Genomic DNA, 17,119 nt, shown 5'->3' on the forward strand with positions numbered 1-17,119 from the left:
AGATTTCTCTTGGCCCAATCCTCTAATTTGTCTAGGGTCCTCTGTATCCTATCTCTATCCTCCAGCATATCTACCTCTCCTCACAGTTTAGTGTCATCTGCAAACTTGTTGAGAGGGCAATCCACGCCATCCTGCAGATCGTTAGTGAAGATATTGAACAAAACCTGCACCAACCCTTGGGACACTCCGCCTGATACTGGCTGCCAACTAGACAAGGAGCCATCGATCACTACTTGTTGAACCCAATGATCTAGCCAGCTTTCTATCCACCTTATAGTCCATTCATCCAGCCCATACTTCTTTAACTTACTGGCAGGAATACTGTGGGAGACCGTATCAAAAGTTTTGCTAAAGTCAAGGAATAACACATACACTGCTATCCCCTCATCCACAGAGCCAGTTATCTCATCATAGAAGGCAATTAGGTTAGTTAGGTATGACTTGCCCTTGGTGAATCCATGCTGACTGTTCCTGATCACTTTCCTCTCCTCAAAGTACTTCAAAATTGATTTCCTGAGACAGACTGACTGACTTTCTTTGGATCCTCCTTTTTCCCTTTTTTAAAGATAGGCACTACCTTAGCCTTTTTCCAGCCATCCGGGACCTCTCCCAATCGCCTTGAGTTTTCAAACTTAATGGTCAATCAGATCCGCCAACTCCTTTAGCCCCCTCTGATGAAATTCATCCAGCCTCATGAACCTGTGCTCGTTCAGCTTTTCTAAATAGTCCTGAACCATTTCTTTCTCCACAGAGGGCAGGTCACCTCCTTCTGATACTGTGCTGCCCAGTACAGTTGTCTGGGAGCTGACGTTGTTTGTGAAGAGAGAGGCAAAAAATGCATTGAGTGCATTAGATTTTTCCACATCCTCTGTCACTAGGTTGCCTCCCCCATTCAGCAAGGGACCATTAAGTAATCATTGAGTAAGTAATCAAAGAGCAGTTAGAATATGGCTCCAAGAAGATGAACCCAGAGAAACCACCAACACTAAAGGGAAAATTCCTAATCCTAACATGAAGGGATATCTTTTTTCAGTTCTTTCTTACTGGTACATACTGCCTGATGTAAATGTGATGCATCAGACTTACAAAATTAAGAGGCAAACTTTGCCATAAATGCAGCAAAGAGTCCTGTGGCATCTTATAGACTAACGGAGGTATTGGAGCATGAGCTTTTGTGGGTGAATACCCACTTCGTCGGATGCATGCCATCCGACGAAGTGGGTATTCACCGACGAAAGCTCATGCTCCAATACTTCTGTTAGTCTATAAGGTGCCACAGGACTCTTTGCTGCTTTTACAGATCCAGACTAACATGGCTACCCCTCTGATATTTGCCATAAATATTTCTTTCAACTAAATTCCAGTAAATTGACTCTACTGTCCACTGTCCAACTCATTGTGTCTAGTGGATTTTATTTATACTAATTCTAGCTGCACAGAAGACTGATTTATTCATGAAACTTTGGCCTATGTCATAAGAGAGAAATTACCTACATGCTCCTAAACTGTAAAACTGCTCATAAGAAAATGGCAAATATCACATGAGCTTCTCACCTCCTAATCATGAAAAAATACTCTTCCGACCATTTTTTCACTTACCACCAGTCAACTGGGGACATGAAAACCATTTGATGAATGCTGGAGTAACTGGGCCAAGGATGTGGAGAGAAAAGAGTTTGGGGCCCAGTTATCTTTTTATTTAAATTAAATAAATGTATACCTTTAGGTAAGTGTGAACGTGTGTGTGAGACAGAGAGAGACAGAGAGAGACAGAGAGTAGAATGTTCTTCCATAGCTGCAGTAGAAAGGAGTATTTGTGGATGGGTTCCTCCGTATAGTCATCAGCCAGAGCTCCACATTATTGTTCTGTGATGACAGTATTGTCTCCTCCAATGTGCCATTGATCACAGTGTTGCAAGATAAGAGGAGAAATATTCTGCTTTTCTTCCTTACTTATTTTTCTTTTGTAGCCATGAGGTTGGAAGATACCATGGTCTGGCTATGTGGGCACTTTACTATTTCCAGGACAGAGTAATGCAGGATTATGTGGCTGCTTCTGAGGAGCAAATACTCCCTTAAAATAAGACTCTCTTATGCAGCTGGGCTGACAGTGACAGGGATGATTTTGGGGTTGGATAAAGGAACACAGATAGATAGATAGATAGATATAGATCTGTTTTCCTTTATCCAACCCAAAAAATCATTCCTTTATCCAACCAATTCTTTATTGTTTATCATTGCTTTGTCCAACCAAAAACCATCACTTTAATTTCTGAAACTGCTGATTCACTATAGTGACTATACTATAGTTTCAGAAATTAAAGTTAATCAGTTCACAGTTGCTGAAAATATCCTTTAAAAGGTTATTATAAAAAGACTTCATTATCAGCATGTGCATTGTCTTCTACCTACTGATTCACAGTAGTTGAAAGAAAAAAATATCAAATTTGAACTGTCCACATTTCAGCATTACAGCAAAGAGCACTATAACATCTGGGTTATAAAGTAAAAACACTCATGAATGCCGCAATTCTGAAAATCATAAATGACATTAAAAATCATTGAAGGTTTTTGTTCTGAAATAGCATGGGAACCCCAGAGATGATATACTCTGAGGACTTTCAGGTATCCATAAGTATAGGTCATGAATTAAAGTGAAAACTTGGGGCTTCTAATTCACCAAACGCAGGGTCACTTTATATTCATTACCACCAACATTTGCAAATCTGGTACAAGTACCCCTGGGGAAGAAGCTAACATTTCAATATGCTCAATGTAATTAGTCAAAATTGCCTTTTGCTGAAATTCATGGGGATAAATTGTTCCCTCTAATGTAGATTATCAAACTGCTTGAGTTTAACTATCCTCATTAATTTACTGATACTAAGGGGCCTATGGAATGTACTGCTGAGTGTAGTCAGGTGAACCTATACAGGAGGTTTGGGGCATATCTGGGAACATTAAAAAGGACAAAATACTATAGGAAAATTCCATATAACAGAAATTTATTCAGCTTTATATTTATTCTCTGTTATCCCCCAAAACACATATTTTATTATTACTAAGCTGTAAAAACACAGAAAATGATAAATGACAAATCACTTTGGGGAATATACATCAAGACTCTGATTCATTAAAAAATTAGACAATACCCATTTTTCAGCTGATTTGTATGCATGAATCAGATTGCAGACTTTGCATACAGTTAAAAAATGAAATGCTACTGATGCTAGAAAGCGTGCTTTGGGTTTCAGTAAGCAAAGACTTATGCTTGAAAATAGAAGGTGGAACATTACAATTTACTTAAATTTACTCATAAAAGGATTGGTCAAATGGTCAATAGCTGGAATTTATTCAAATCCCTATTCATAATGGACCCAAACTTCCACTCCTTACTCGGTAGTCAGTAGGAGTTTTTGTCTACATAAGCACCGAGGGCAAAATTATCTTCTTATATTCATAAGGTAGAACTCAGCTTTGATATGCTGTCTTCCCTGCATGTATGGATTTCAACAATGGGGATCAATATATGAAGAGGAACCAGAACTGTGAAGCTGTGCTGTGAAGGAATAATTCTTTACTAACTAATGGTCCAATCCAACTCTCATTGAAGCCAACAGTGAGACTGCATATATATTATCAACTAAGAAATATAGTTCTAGAGAACACTGGACCAGATTGATTTAGAAAGATTCTTATAGTAGTTATTCATATAGATTTTGGTTTAAACTTTGACCAGATGGGCTAAATTTTCTAATGTTTTTTTTTTTACAGTCACATTTTCAGAGGACAGAATCTGAGGGTGTAAAAGTGTCTTAATTTTTTTTAAAGAGGGGTAAGAGGGAAAAGTATTTGGAAATAAAGAGTTGTGACACCTGATAAAACAGCTGAAGTGTGGGACTTGTGTGGGTGCAAAAGGGAAGGTGACCTATAAGCAGGCCATCACACTAGGTAGTAGCGGTAATGCATTGTCAAAGGTGTGCCTCTCCTGGAGCCGTGTGTGCATGCATGCATGCTTGCAGGGGATCGCATAATGTGGGGAGAGGTTGAATAAGATGATTTGAAACTAAGATGAGTTTGGAGTTGGCAAAAAAAGATGAGCACACTGCCTATTTTCAGAAGTTAACAAAGGCACTTGCACATGATCGGTCTAAGTGTGGCTTTGGCAGGACTTGGTGATTAATATCTCCAAGCAGAGGAAATAGCTCAAAATGGGTATTGTCTCTAATAAAGGGCAGAGGATTTTGAGGGCTCAAAGGTGCATATTGCAAGCAGTAATAATAGTCTATTGCACCAAAGCAATAGATTTCAAAAAATCTCTGTGTTATTCCCAAATACCAAACTCTGTGCACATCCAGACATTTCAGTGTCAGTTCTGCTGTGGACCACAGTGTTTGAAACAAATTTCATTTGAACATGTTCATGCTGGGTTTTGTGTTCACTTTTGTGACTATTTCAGCAAATTAGTTTAGTGATAGAATATTTAGGGAAAGTAAATTTGTTTTCTTTGTGGATGACAGCAAAATTTTTGCTGGTTTTTTTAAGATCTTAATCTAAATTCTTTAATGCTAAATATTCTGAACACTATCTATTACAGCACCTACTGTACTCACTATTTGACATTATTAATGATCCTCCGGAGTAGTATATCACAACTATTTTGCCTGTGTTGTAAATAACAATGCTGGAAGGAGTTTGACGAAATGTGAACTGAAAAGAAAGAGCAATAAAAGGCAAGAAACAATTAACTTGCATTGAGAAGAACTTTGACCTTGCAAGCAGCTTAAGCTAATAGAAGGCACAAATAAAATAAATGTAGAAGATCAAATCTGGGAACAAGAATTTAAAGAAAGAAATGGAGGTTAAATGGAAACGTGATGTAGCATGCTAATCAGAAAAGAGATTTGTAAGTTATCTAAAAAATAAAATCTCCAAAATCTTTAGAAAAAATGTACATGTGCAATGACATGGCAAAAGATTTCAGGATGAATTGTTAGAGGAATATGATATAAAATGAAGGAGCTGGCTTAACAATGGTAGAAGGGATTTAGCTCAAATTCACTTAAATTGTGCATCGAGCACAGGTCACCTTTACTTGAGAAGGATATAATTAGTTTTATGAGGGTCCATGTCCATGTCACCAAGTGACACAATATTAAATCATCAAATCACTGTCTGAATAACAATTGAAAAAATAAAATTAGATAATTTAGAATACAAGAGAGCACATACTGATCTAATTCAGTGGTGGGTAACCTGCAGCCCACGGGCCACACACGGCCCATTAGGGTAATCCACTGGCGGGCTGCGAGACAGTTTGTTTACATTATTTACATGGCTGCCCGCAACTCCCAGTGGCCATGGTTTCCTGTTCCCAGCCAATGGGAGCTGTGGGAAGTGGGGAACGGCGAACTACTGCCACTGGGAGCTGCAGGTGGTCAATGTAAACAAACTGTCTTGCAGCATGCCAACGGATTACACTGCTGGGCTGTGTGCGGCCTGCGGGCCGCAGGTTGCCTACCACTGATTTAATACATATTTCTTTTAGCACAATGGCTTCCTGGTCCATGACTATGGCTCCTAGGTGATGTGGTGGTGGTAATAAATATAATAAATATAATAAAATAGTAAACAAACAACAACAACAACAATAATAATAAAAGCATTCATTTATTTAATTCCTCTTACCTTGTCACCATCTCTAACTCTATTGTAAGTGATGTTGCCTTTTATAACTCTCATTTTGTTTATTGAGAAGTAAAATGCACCTGTGGGTATGTCTACACTGCAATCTGCATCTGGCTTATTTTAGCTGACTCAGTCCCACGGGGCTTGGACTGTGAGGCTATAAAATTTCCAGATTAGGCTGGAGCCTAGGCTCTGGTATCCCACAATGTCTCTACTGCAATTATATAGCTCTTCAGCCTGAGCCCTACGAGCTTGAGTCAGCTGACACTGGCAAGCCACTGGTGTTTTTCTGAAGTGTAGACATACCCTATATGTTTTAGGTTCCTATACATCTTCCATGTTGGTAGGATGGGCCATTTAAGTGTGTATGGACAAAAGGACTTAGTGTCACAATGTCTATCTTTTAAGCACTTAAAAAATCACAGTGACATATTATGATTCACAGTGCCTGAATTGGCACCTAGGCTCCCCATACAATGCAGGGTGTTACCAAATTTACCTGTTACTTTGGGGTATGCTCATTTATTAGGGTTACTCTTTGTGGGGGAGGGGCGGTTTCTGTAATTCTATCAATGTACTGCTTGTGTCACTTGTGTTCTCATACAGATCTCTACATGTCACTGCTGCATGTTCCCTCCCAGTAGAGCTATTCTGCAGAACCTAGGTTGGCCAGGGCTGGGTTCTTCCAGCCCCAGAATCAGACAAAAACACACATACACACACATACATTAACAGAGCGCATCTGAGAGAACCGGGTTAATCAGCACTATCAAGCTGACCCCTTATATGTCCCTTGACTCAGTAGGCTGTGTTGAGCAGCATTTCCAAGCTGTCACCCTCATATGCCATGGGAACCACACTGGAATAGAGTATGCCTGAGCAGACTGAGTGAGCAGCTCTTCCAAGCTCCCACCCTCATATGTCTCAAGTTCAGCTCGTTCCTATCCCCATTTTCACATTGCAGTTGTTCTGGTAGTAGCCCACTTGATGAGCAAACCTCACAGGATTTTTGGGCACTTCAGGGGTCTTTTAGTTTAGGTACAAGGAGCGATGCTGCAGAGTGAATGAAGAAGCAAAAAACAACAACCCACCATCCACGGGGGGAGGGAGGGCGACAGAGGGAGAGAGAGAGAGAGAGAGAAGCAACCAGCTTAGCCATGAAAGTTATTTATTTTCACGTAATAACCATAGGGGAGTCAAACAAACAAAACAGTTATAATATTAAATCTAACAAATTTGATTATAAAAGTCAGGTTTAGAAAACGATAACTGATCACACAAGTCAGGGTCAGAAGGCTATACCGAGAGAGAGAGAGAGAGAGAGAGAGAGAGAGAGAGAGAGAGAGAGAGAGAGATGGGTTCTCACCACTCTGTGAAGCTTGACTCAACTGGGGTCCCAGATGGTGGTGGTAGCTGAGGGTGCAGAGTGCTGGAGACAGGAAGAGCTTCCAGCACGATCAGTTAGGAGAAGATGAAGTCCCAATGGAACTGATGCAGATTTTGAATCCAAGCATCAGAACATTTACTTGAGAATGGGTTTTTTTTTTTTTCAGAGAAACAACAATGGCTCAAGGGAGAACACTAGATTTGTTTATGTGTAAACTGATGGCTCAAGTGAGTGTACCAAAGTTGTTTTGTTCAGGCTAGACAATGGGAATTGATCATTCCTGACTATGGGCAGTGTTCCTTGGAAGGGAGCTCACAATGCAATTAGGGAGCTTAACTATTTCAGATACCAATAAAGGATTGATTACTAGAATTGATCTGATAACTACTGAGCTGGGTGTGTGCAGGCGTGGGTTCCTTAATATCTGGAGCAGAGATCTCTCATCATGCAGTGCTTCCCTGTTTTTTTCTGGTCCCAGAGTTCCGTTCCATTATTGCCTTGGAATCTCTTTTCTCCATTCTGTATGCTAATGGGGATGCCTCTTTGTCCTATCTTCAATGCAAATGAGGCTAGGCGAGTTTCCTTAATCCTGTCACCCTTATCCCAGGGGGTTAAGTGTATCTCCCACTGCCTTTTCATTGATTTTTGTAAATCTTTCTTCTCATCGGTTTTGGTTCAAGCAGAGGCTAGCAGGGGGAGGGGAAGTCTTTTGTGAGTCAGACAGGCTTGATACCATGCCTTGGTTTAGCAAGAACATAGAGCTGAGAGGTAACAATGGAGAGATGGGAGACTTAGAATATGATTCTCAAAAGCCATCATGCTAGACAGGGAGCTACCTAAACTAACCAATGGGAGATGCTGACAGGAGGTGTGTGCTAAGCCCCACTCCTCTTACAGAGGTAGGTGCCTAAGTCTGAGATACAGGGATGAGCCTATCTCTGGTAGCGATTCACAGCCAGGAGCCCTCTTTGGAGTGTGGTGCCTATGCCATTTATGCAAGAAGCCACGGGGGAGGGGAAAGGAGGCCAGAGGAGGAAGTAGCCCTCCCTCATAACTTGTATCCCAGAGTTTGGGCCGATGAGAGAGAGAGAGCACAAATATAGGAATAACTCTATAGCAAAGTGGTTAGAGCACTCACCAAGGATGTGGGAGATGCAGAATCCAGTCCCTCTGCTCTAATGATGCTCTATTTTTTAACCCACAGTGCCACAGCTTCAACAAGTGAGACTGAACAAGCCCCACATGAAAATATCCCATATTCCAATTATTAGAGCACACTGCTGAAAAGTGGCAAATCCCTGCACCCTGTCAGGCATAGTGGGGACTTGAAGCAGGGACATCTATCACATTCCAGATGTGTACCCTAACCAATGGGCTAAAAATTATGAGTGCGGTCCTCCTCCTCCCTGGCTGTTTCGTATGAACTCACCTAAGGGCCCAATCAGTAAAGGTGCTCAGAGGCCACATATTATATTTCCCCCCCCCCCCCCCCACACACACACACACATGCAACTTAGGCAGATGAATGCCTATCTTCCCCTGATTTGTTAATCACTCTGGGGCTTAGTCAGGAAACACGCACCAGGAGTCTAGAGTGAGGTAGCAGTGTGCATGCTCAGAGCAGATATGTAGGCATGATGGGAATTTTACTGCAAAAACTGATGTGCTGGGCAAATTTACGTGCTTTCAGGGAGTTTTGTGAATTGCAGTGGAGCCTAGAGTTGGGACATAGGTACCTAAATCTGGAGTTTAGGCACCTAAATACTTTTGTGAATCTAGGCCTTATGCCTGAACCTTTGCAGCATACTGTATTTAAACAAGGAGAAGTTTGACTATTTCCCCAATATGTTGAAGATAACTTTGACCTCAGCCAAATGCTTTGGTCATATGATAGAACACTCCCATGTCTATAATAAGATCCTTTTGTTAACCCTCTCCCCCCCAAAAGCCCTGGATGGGTGACTCACTTATCTCGCCTGTCCATTATCTTTATTTAAAATATCTTTTAAAATTAGTCATTCTTTTACTTCACATTTATAGTTCAGGGGTCGGCAACCTCTGGCACACGGCTTGCCAGAGTAAGCACCCTGGTGGGCTGGGCCAGTTTGTTTACCTGCCGCATTGGCAGATTCGGCGGATTGCGGCTCCCAGGACAATGGGGGCGGTGGGAAGCGGCGCAGGTGAGGGATGTGCTGGCTGTGGCTTCCCTCCACCCCCATTGGCCTGGCACGGCGAACCGCGGCCAGTGGGAGCCGCGATCTGCCGAATCTGCCGATGCGGCGGGTAAACAAACTGGCCCAGCCCACCAGGGTGCTTACCGTGGTGAGCCACGTGCCAGAGGGTGCCGACCCCGTTATAGTTCGGTCACTAAAAAATAAACACATTTAAAACTGATTCACGTACCATATAATGAAACACCCTTTTATTCATTCCTTGATACATGCTTTCTCTTTCTCTTTGGTCAATACTATTTTTTTAACTGCCAAATCATGGAGCCAATAACTCAGGAACACTTCATATTATTCTCATCATTATTTTGTTGTCTAATCTTTTGTATCAATTGTGTGGAGTGATTACATCAATATTTCCACTGTTAAGTTTCATGGCCTGCTTTGCTTGACTAATACTAGATATCATATATGCTCTATTATTAGCATTTCTTTTAAGCCTCTGAATCTTTAAACTTATTTGAGGGTACAGACTGCTAGAACAGTATCTTCCCTTTCTTATGGCTGATGGGACTTTTGTTATCCTACTCACCTTATCAGTTCCTTGTAGCTCATTTCTTCACATACAACACCTTTAGGGTTGTGATGTTATGAGTCTAATCTAATATCTCATTGAAGGATGACAGGGCCAGGAAGAGTTAATTAACTCACAGACTAACTTGAACCATGGCCGAACTTTAGAGACTTGTTAGGAAAATATGTAAATGAATAAAGCTTTGAAATGCAAGTCTGCATTGTTAGAGATAGAAGGGAAGATGTTTGCTCAGGTCTTATGATGTAAGCAAATAAGTCTTGTCTATTACCATGGCTTTGATTCAAAGATCAAAAAAGGAATATTAACATTTAGGAAGATACTTGAGTGAAATAGTATTGTTTTCTTTGTGTCTCTTTGAAGGTTGTGGTAACCCGTATCTGAACTGTTTAATGGATAAATTACCCTGTGCTAATTGCCAGGATGTTTGGGAGGAGGTAAGCCTATTGTTTTCTCAGGCGAAAAGGCTGCTGGAAACATATAAGAACCCTGGGACACAATCCTACTTCATCTCAGATCTGCTTTGGGTTTCAAGAGGGGGAAACCTTAAGCCATAAGGATTGAGATCCCCAATCATTGACTGGAGCAACCCATAATATGGACATTGGACTATAACCTATGGACTATTTCTAAAAGGACTTTTGGCAACTACAAGCTCACCTCTACTATGTATCTGAACCTCAAGAATTGAATTCAAGTCTTTATGTATATTGGTCTTTTAACCAACACTCTCTTTTCTTTTAAAATAAATTTTAGCTTAGTTAATAAGAATCGGCTGTAGCGTGTATTTTGGGTAAGATCTAAGTTATAATGGGCCTAGGTATGTGGCTGATCCTTTCAGATTGGAAGAACCTTTTCTTTCATATGATGAGATAAGATTTTCAATTATCATCATATATCTGATGTGTGTATCTGGACAGATGCCTGAGGCTGGGCACTTTAAGGGAACTGTGGTGTTTGAACTTCTAAGTAACCAGTAAGGTACTGTAGAAGCTGTTCTGTGCTGGCTTGGTAAACCTAAGTATTGGAATATTCACCAGCTTTTGGGGTTTGTCTGCCCCATTTTGTTTGCAGTTCACCCTAATTGAGTGACCTTAGCTGGCTTCCACGGGCAGCACCATCACAAGGGTACATCTACACAGCCTTTGGTAGTGAGCATCCCAGCCTGGGTTGACAGATTCAGGATTGCGGGACTCATGCTAGCACTCTAAAAATAGTTGTGTAGACAGTGCTTTGAAGTTACAGCTTAGGCAGGAGCTTGGGCTCTGAAGTCTAAGGAAGGAGGAACATGACACAAAACTTCAAAGGTCTGTCTTTGCAGCTGTTTTTACAATGCTAGCACAAGATCTGCAAGCCCAACTCTACCGACCCAGGCTGGGAAGTTTGCTGCCATAAGCTGTGTAGACATACCTTTTAGAGGCCATCTGAAATGAAGAACCTTAGTGATATGCCTCAGAGCATATTTAATTAACAATCATTCTCATAGGTAGTATTATAAAATTGAAAGCCCATGACTGCCCCAGATATTTGCACTCTTGGCTTTATACTCACTTATACTAAGTACACTTCAACCCTCTGTGGTAGTGAAACGATCATTAAAGTGGGTCATAAATTACAGAGAGGTAAAGGGGCCTCAGTGTAAATGAGAATCAGACTTTATCCATAGCATTCTGAGGAATCTTTTAGAACTATGTTATATTTGGAACTAATGATTAGCTCCGTTGCTATGCACGCTCACATTTCTGAAGCCGAGAATGATAATCAAAATCACATTATCTGGGAACTTGGGAGATAGTGGTAGCTGACCATGGCAGCTGAAGAAGGCTTAAAAACACTTGATATGCTATTAAGTGGTGTTACAATACACCATTAATGGACTACAAAAAATGTTAGAGATCATGTAATGCAGAAGGGCAGATGTGCCGTACATAATATACAGCCGTGCTAGTGTAGTTTGTTAAAAAGAAAATGATGGCTTGATACACTATTTGTCATAAGGTACAGGTGTACATGTGGAGTAATTTCATTGACTCATACAATAAAATAAATAGTAAATGCGAAATCATTTCTGAGCATGAATTTTAGCATTGCTAAGATTTCATAAAAAATTTCCTAATGTCAAAATGTGTCATCAACACATTCTTCCTTCCTGGCCTGACAAAGGGCCGAGGGATTGGAGCTGCTGCACTCAGGCTGATGCTGAGACAATTTGCATAAGGAGATTGTAAATGTCTCATAAACAGTCAGAGCAAAATCATCATCAACAACAAAATAAATACTGAGATATAGAGTCTGCAACAGGAGGCAGCCAAGGGCATGAACAAAATCTTGAATCTTGTGATGTCAGGACTTATGTTCCCCCATTCCCCCACCCCTTTGCAATATTCTATATACTATCTCTTGCAAATTACATACTTTAATACAAAAATAAACACGTGAGGCATGTGAAAAAGTTACTCACCCTTTTCTATGGGTGTTTGGAGTTACTAGCAGTGTGGAACGCTGGTTTTCTTAGTATTTCAAAGAACTTTCCTCCTTTTCACTCTCCAGTGCCTACAGAAATCATGATGCTCCCAGAAGTGTAGTAAAACATAATATATATTATTGTCAGATAAGCCATCTGTCCCAGGCAGGGGAAATCATGATATGTCAAAATAGGAACAACTAGTTCTTTCTCTAAAGACTGATACTATATAAACTACTCCCGTTTTGCTATATTGGTTGTACCAGGTAATGAAGATAAGATACTCCAAAAAAAGGAACTATCATAGCATACTCATCCAGGTAGTAAGCATCTGGTGTTTTTTATTTATTTATTTACTTTATATTATATAGCACCAACCTTGTACTTGCCACTTGACAACATTTTAAAAAGCAATATTGAGTTTAAGAATTCTTGCAGATTCTTGCAGAACCTTGCAGATTTTTGCGGACAAACATATGATTTCAACCTTGGATATATCTGAGTGTCTTTATTCTTTTCTTTCTGAGAAGAAAGCCCAGATGACAGTATTAAATGATTGCTCAGCCATTCTGAGTGCTCTTCTATTTCAAGGACGGCAAGGTTATATCCTCTTGCTCTTCCTGTTCATTATGTATATGAGATGGCGAGGTGAAGCAGGTTACAAAGAAGATGGGGATTCTGGTGCTTTAAGAATCCTGATTATACTCAATTCTATTTTCTTATGCCATCTGACATGTCTGGTACAGTGGAGTAATTTACTCAGAGTGAAACCATGGGCCCCATCAGGGGAATAAGTATTTTACCATTGAATTCTGTAGAGCCAGACCCTAATGTCTGATTATAACATTCCGGGATACAATCCAGAGCAGGGAGAGATCGTGTCACACCTGCCCTGCAACCTGGGGTACCTCACAATGCTACGCTGTTGTAGCTCCTACCTGGGCCACTGACAGACAGCCTGACAGCATGCAAGTCAGACCCTGAGTGTCTGTGTGTAGCTGCAGCTTGCCAGCCACACTCCAGTCACACTCTGGCTTCCACCAGTCTTGATTACCACAAGCAGGGTGATCCCAAGACACTCACAGTCCTGGATTTTTCCAGGAAATGTGTGTTCTGCATTGTCCAGCTCTCTCCTTGACAGTACAGATATATTAGGTCTGTTGGCCCTCTACAGATATCAATATACAACAGCTTTCTACGTCAAATGAAGTAACCCCCACAGTTCACAACACTGGATTAGTTTTGTTTAAGGAATAAAACAAGTTTATTTAACTGCAAAGAAATAGGTTGTTAGTGAGTACAAGTAATTATGTGTTAAAGTCAGAAATGCTTACAAGAAAAATAAAGATAAAATGATTTCTAAACTTAACAAACTAGACTTGGTTCATGTTTTCAGTACATAGCTGACAGAACTCTAAGGCCAGGATCTGCTCCTGAAATCCAATGGCTGTTTCTTTTGTTTTCAAAGGTGAAAAGAGAGAGATGGGTAGGGAGAGAGAACCTGGGGTGCTTTTTCCTGTCACTTTTATAGATCAGCCACACTTTGAAATGCATTTTTTCTGAGAGTGACCCCTAGATAAAGTTTGTTCCAGCTGAGAGCAAGGAGACATGGAGTCTGGTGGGGAAGAGGCGATATGCTGTTGTTTTCTGAGACGTAGATCTTCTTTCTTCTCCCCTCACTGTCTGAAGATGTTGTTTACAACTGATATGCAATTTGTTTTAGGGCTGTCTAGCTTCAGATACAAGAATGATACAGGCATACAAATAGGAGTAATATATTCAGTAGTTTATAACCTTTGTTATGATACCAGACAAGAGACCTTTTGCATAAAGCAGGGGTCGGCAACCTCTGGCATGCGGCTTGCCAGGGTAAGCACCTTGGCAGGCTGGGCAACTTTGTTTACCTGCTGCGTCGGCAAATTAGGCCAACTGCGGCTCCCACTGGCTGTGGTTCACCCATCCCAGGCCAATGGGGGTGGCAGGAAGCAGCGCGGGCAGAGGGATGTGCTGGCCACAGCTTCCTGCTGCCCCCATTGGCCTGGGACCGCGAACCGCGGCCAGTGGGAGCCGTAGTCTGCCGAACCTGCTGACGCAACAGGTAAACAAACTGGCCTGGCCCGCCAGGGTGCTTACCCTAGCGAGACGCGTGCCAGAGGTTGCCGATCCCTGACATAAAGCATATTCCAGTTACATCATATTCACACTCATAAGCATATTTCCATAAAACATATGGAGTGCAACATCACAGGAGCTACCACTTAAAATGAATAAGGAGATTAGAATTGACACCTAAGAAGTATTTTGACTTTTTAAGACTCCAGTCCTGCAAAACTTAAACATGTTGTTTTATTCACTGAAGATCAGGCCTATAACTTTTTTAAGATGCCAAGGTCATTATTATACTGTACATAACTTACTAGATATATTTTTTAAAATCAGAAACAGTGTCTTTGACATGTAGATTATAAATGTTTTTATTCACACTCATAAATAGCTGATCTTTTTCTGTAGCTAAAAATGCTTTCTCTATAATGTATACTATGTGCAACATGTTTTAGCCCTGAGAATATTTTTACAGCCAAGTTTTAAACACCAGAAAACAGAAATTTATAATGGAATCTGCTTCTCAATCTTAACTATAGAGGTGTGACTTTACTACCATAATTTAAAGTTATGTTATTTCAAAATGTATTAACCATGTATCCCTTAGGGAAAAGGCTTATGGGGTTAAACAAGGTCTGCAGACAATTATGTAACAGTAATGTTACCATTTTCATTTGAAATCAGCTACTACTGCATTTTATATTCCAACATCTGAAAGAAATATGCCCCCAACACTGCTGAGATCATCACATTGAAAAAGTGTAGTCCTTATAGTGCTGCAGACATACAGTATGAGGGTTAAAAGAAAGTATCTGGGGATAATAGTTTAAAACTCTATTTTCAAGTTCAATATTGACCCTATTCCTATCCCTACCAAATCCAAAAAACAGGGATTTGTATTTAAACATGAATATTCCCATATCTGTCTCCTAGAACTGGAAGGGACCTTGAAAGGTCATCAAGTACATCCCCCTGCCTTCACCAGCAGGACTGAGTACTGATTTTTGCCCTAAATGGTCCCCTCAAGGATTGAACTCACAATACTGTTGGGGGAAGGGATAGCTCAATGGTTTGAGCATTAGCCTATTAAACCCAGTAACTCCAGTCTCACTTGGGATGCTTGTGGTAACAATGCATCACTGATTAATCAAAAGTCAGTAGCTTACCATTTTAGTGTTGGCTGTTAGTCAGGTTGGAAGTAAAAGGCCTTCTAAATGGCCACTGAACATCAATCAGTGCCTAGTGAGGCAGCACATCCACAGCAGTAATGCTTCTGGTCCTGTTGTCGCCAAAGCTCCTTTCCTCCACACTGTAGGTATATTAGATCGGCCTTCTTATCTTTTCTCTTTTTACTATTTGCTATAACACTGTCCTCTTATATGTATCTCAGTACAGTCAAGTTGTGGAGTATTCCACAACACATAATAATACAAAAAATGTTTTATCTTGGCTGTCTTGTAATTTGATCATGATGATGAGTTTTGTGACATAACTTTTTAAAAAAATAAGATATATTTTTCATATAGCACTAAAGCCAGAAATACTCTAAAGAGACAGCAAAATTCTGGCTTTCCATAGGTTTTATGTGGTAGTATTAGGCAACAAAGTTTACTCTATGGTAGCACTTATATAAAATATTTACTGTTTTAATCAAATCAGCTGTTAAGTGAGTATGATGAAATTTTCCACATGACCCATGTACAAATAAATCAAACATATAAAGATCTCTCTTTTCAGTACAAATATAAATAGTCCATTGTTTGTATGTAATGAGCATGTCTAATGTTGGTATTTTCATTATTATTATGTAATATTTTTAGCACAGACTTATCAGATAATAAGAATAATTGAAACAATATTTTAGACATGCCTTCAAGCTCAAAAAGAATTGATTCAAACTGATGGTTAAAATTAATATTTTCCTATCAAGTTCAGAAAACTCACATAAAAAAGTTTCACTGTCAAAAGTAATTTCTTTTTGTTATCTAATAATTTAAAAAACAGAATCCCATAAGACACTGAACATTGCTTTTTTAATTCTATCTTGAGCTTTTCCCTGAGGTACCAGTAAAATCATACTGAGTAGGGATGAGGTGACTCATTACTGAACATTCACCAAGTCCGTTGCCTTTAAACTTCTTGGATGATCTGCAAATGAATTGAAAGAAATCTGTGCTATTTTGGGAAACATAATGTTATTTAAACCTCCAATATGTATCAAGTGCTTACCAATGTTAAAAAGTAGATTTGAAATAGAAAATATTCCATGTTCAGAGAGGTGCATTGTTTCTTTTAATGTTTTTACTACCGCAAGGACAAATTTGCTCTCATGTTATACGGATCCTTCCGAGATGATTTCAGAATTCTCATTGACAAAAAAGAGGAAACTTCATACAAAATTTAAAGCTTCATCAATTTATATGCCCAGTAGCATAAAGAATTGAACAAAATAAAATGAATGTGAACAACACATGATTTATAATATGTGACAAACTGGTATTTATCAAATTGTCCAAACGAGAAATAATCCTTTTCTACTACAGGAGCAACTTCTTTTCTGTAATCTCTTCTTTCCACACAAAGTATTTTCTTTTATTATTATAATAATCTTTATTTTGAAAAAAAATCATCTTAGGAATTTGCTATTTCTCTGAATCTTCTGCCACTTGGCATCCTTTGGATGTGAGATATATAACCTTGAGATAACATATTAAAGA

Source organism: Mauremys reevesii, linkage group 1, assembly GCF_016161935.1.
Source record: "Mauremys reevesii isolate NIE-2019 linkage group 1, ASM1616193v1, whole genome shotgun sequence".
NCBI lineage: Eukaryota > Metazoa > Chordata > Testudines > Geoemydidae > Mauremys > Mauremys reevesii.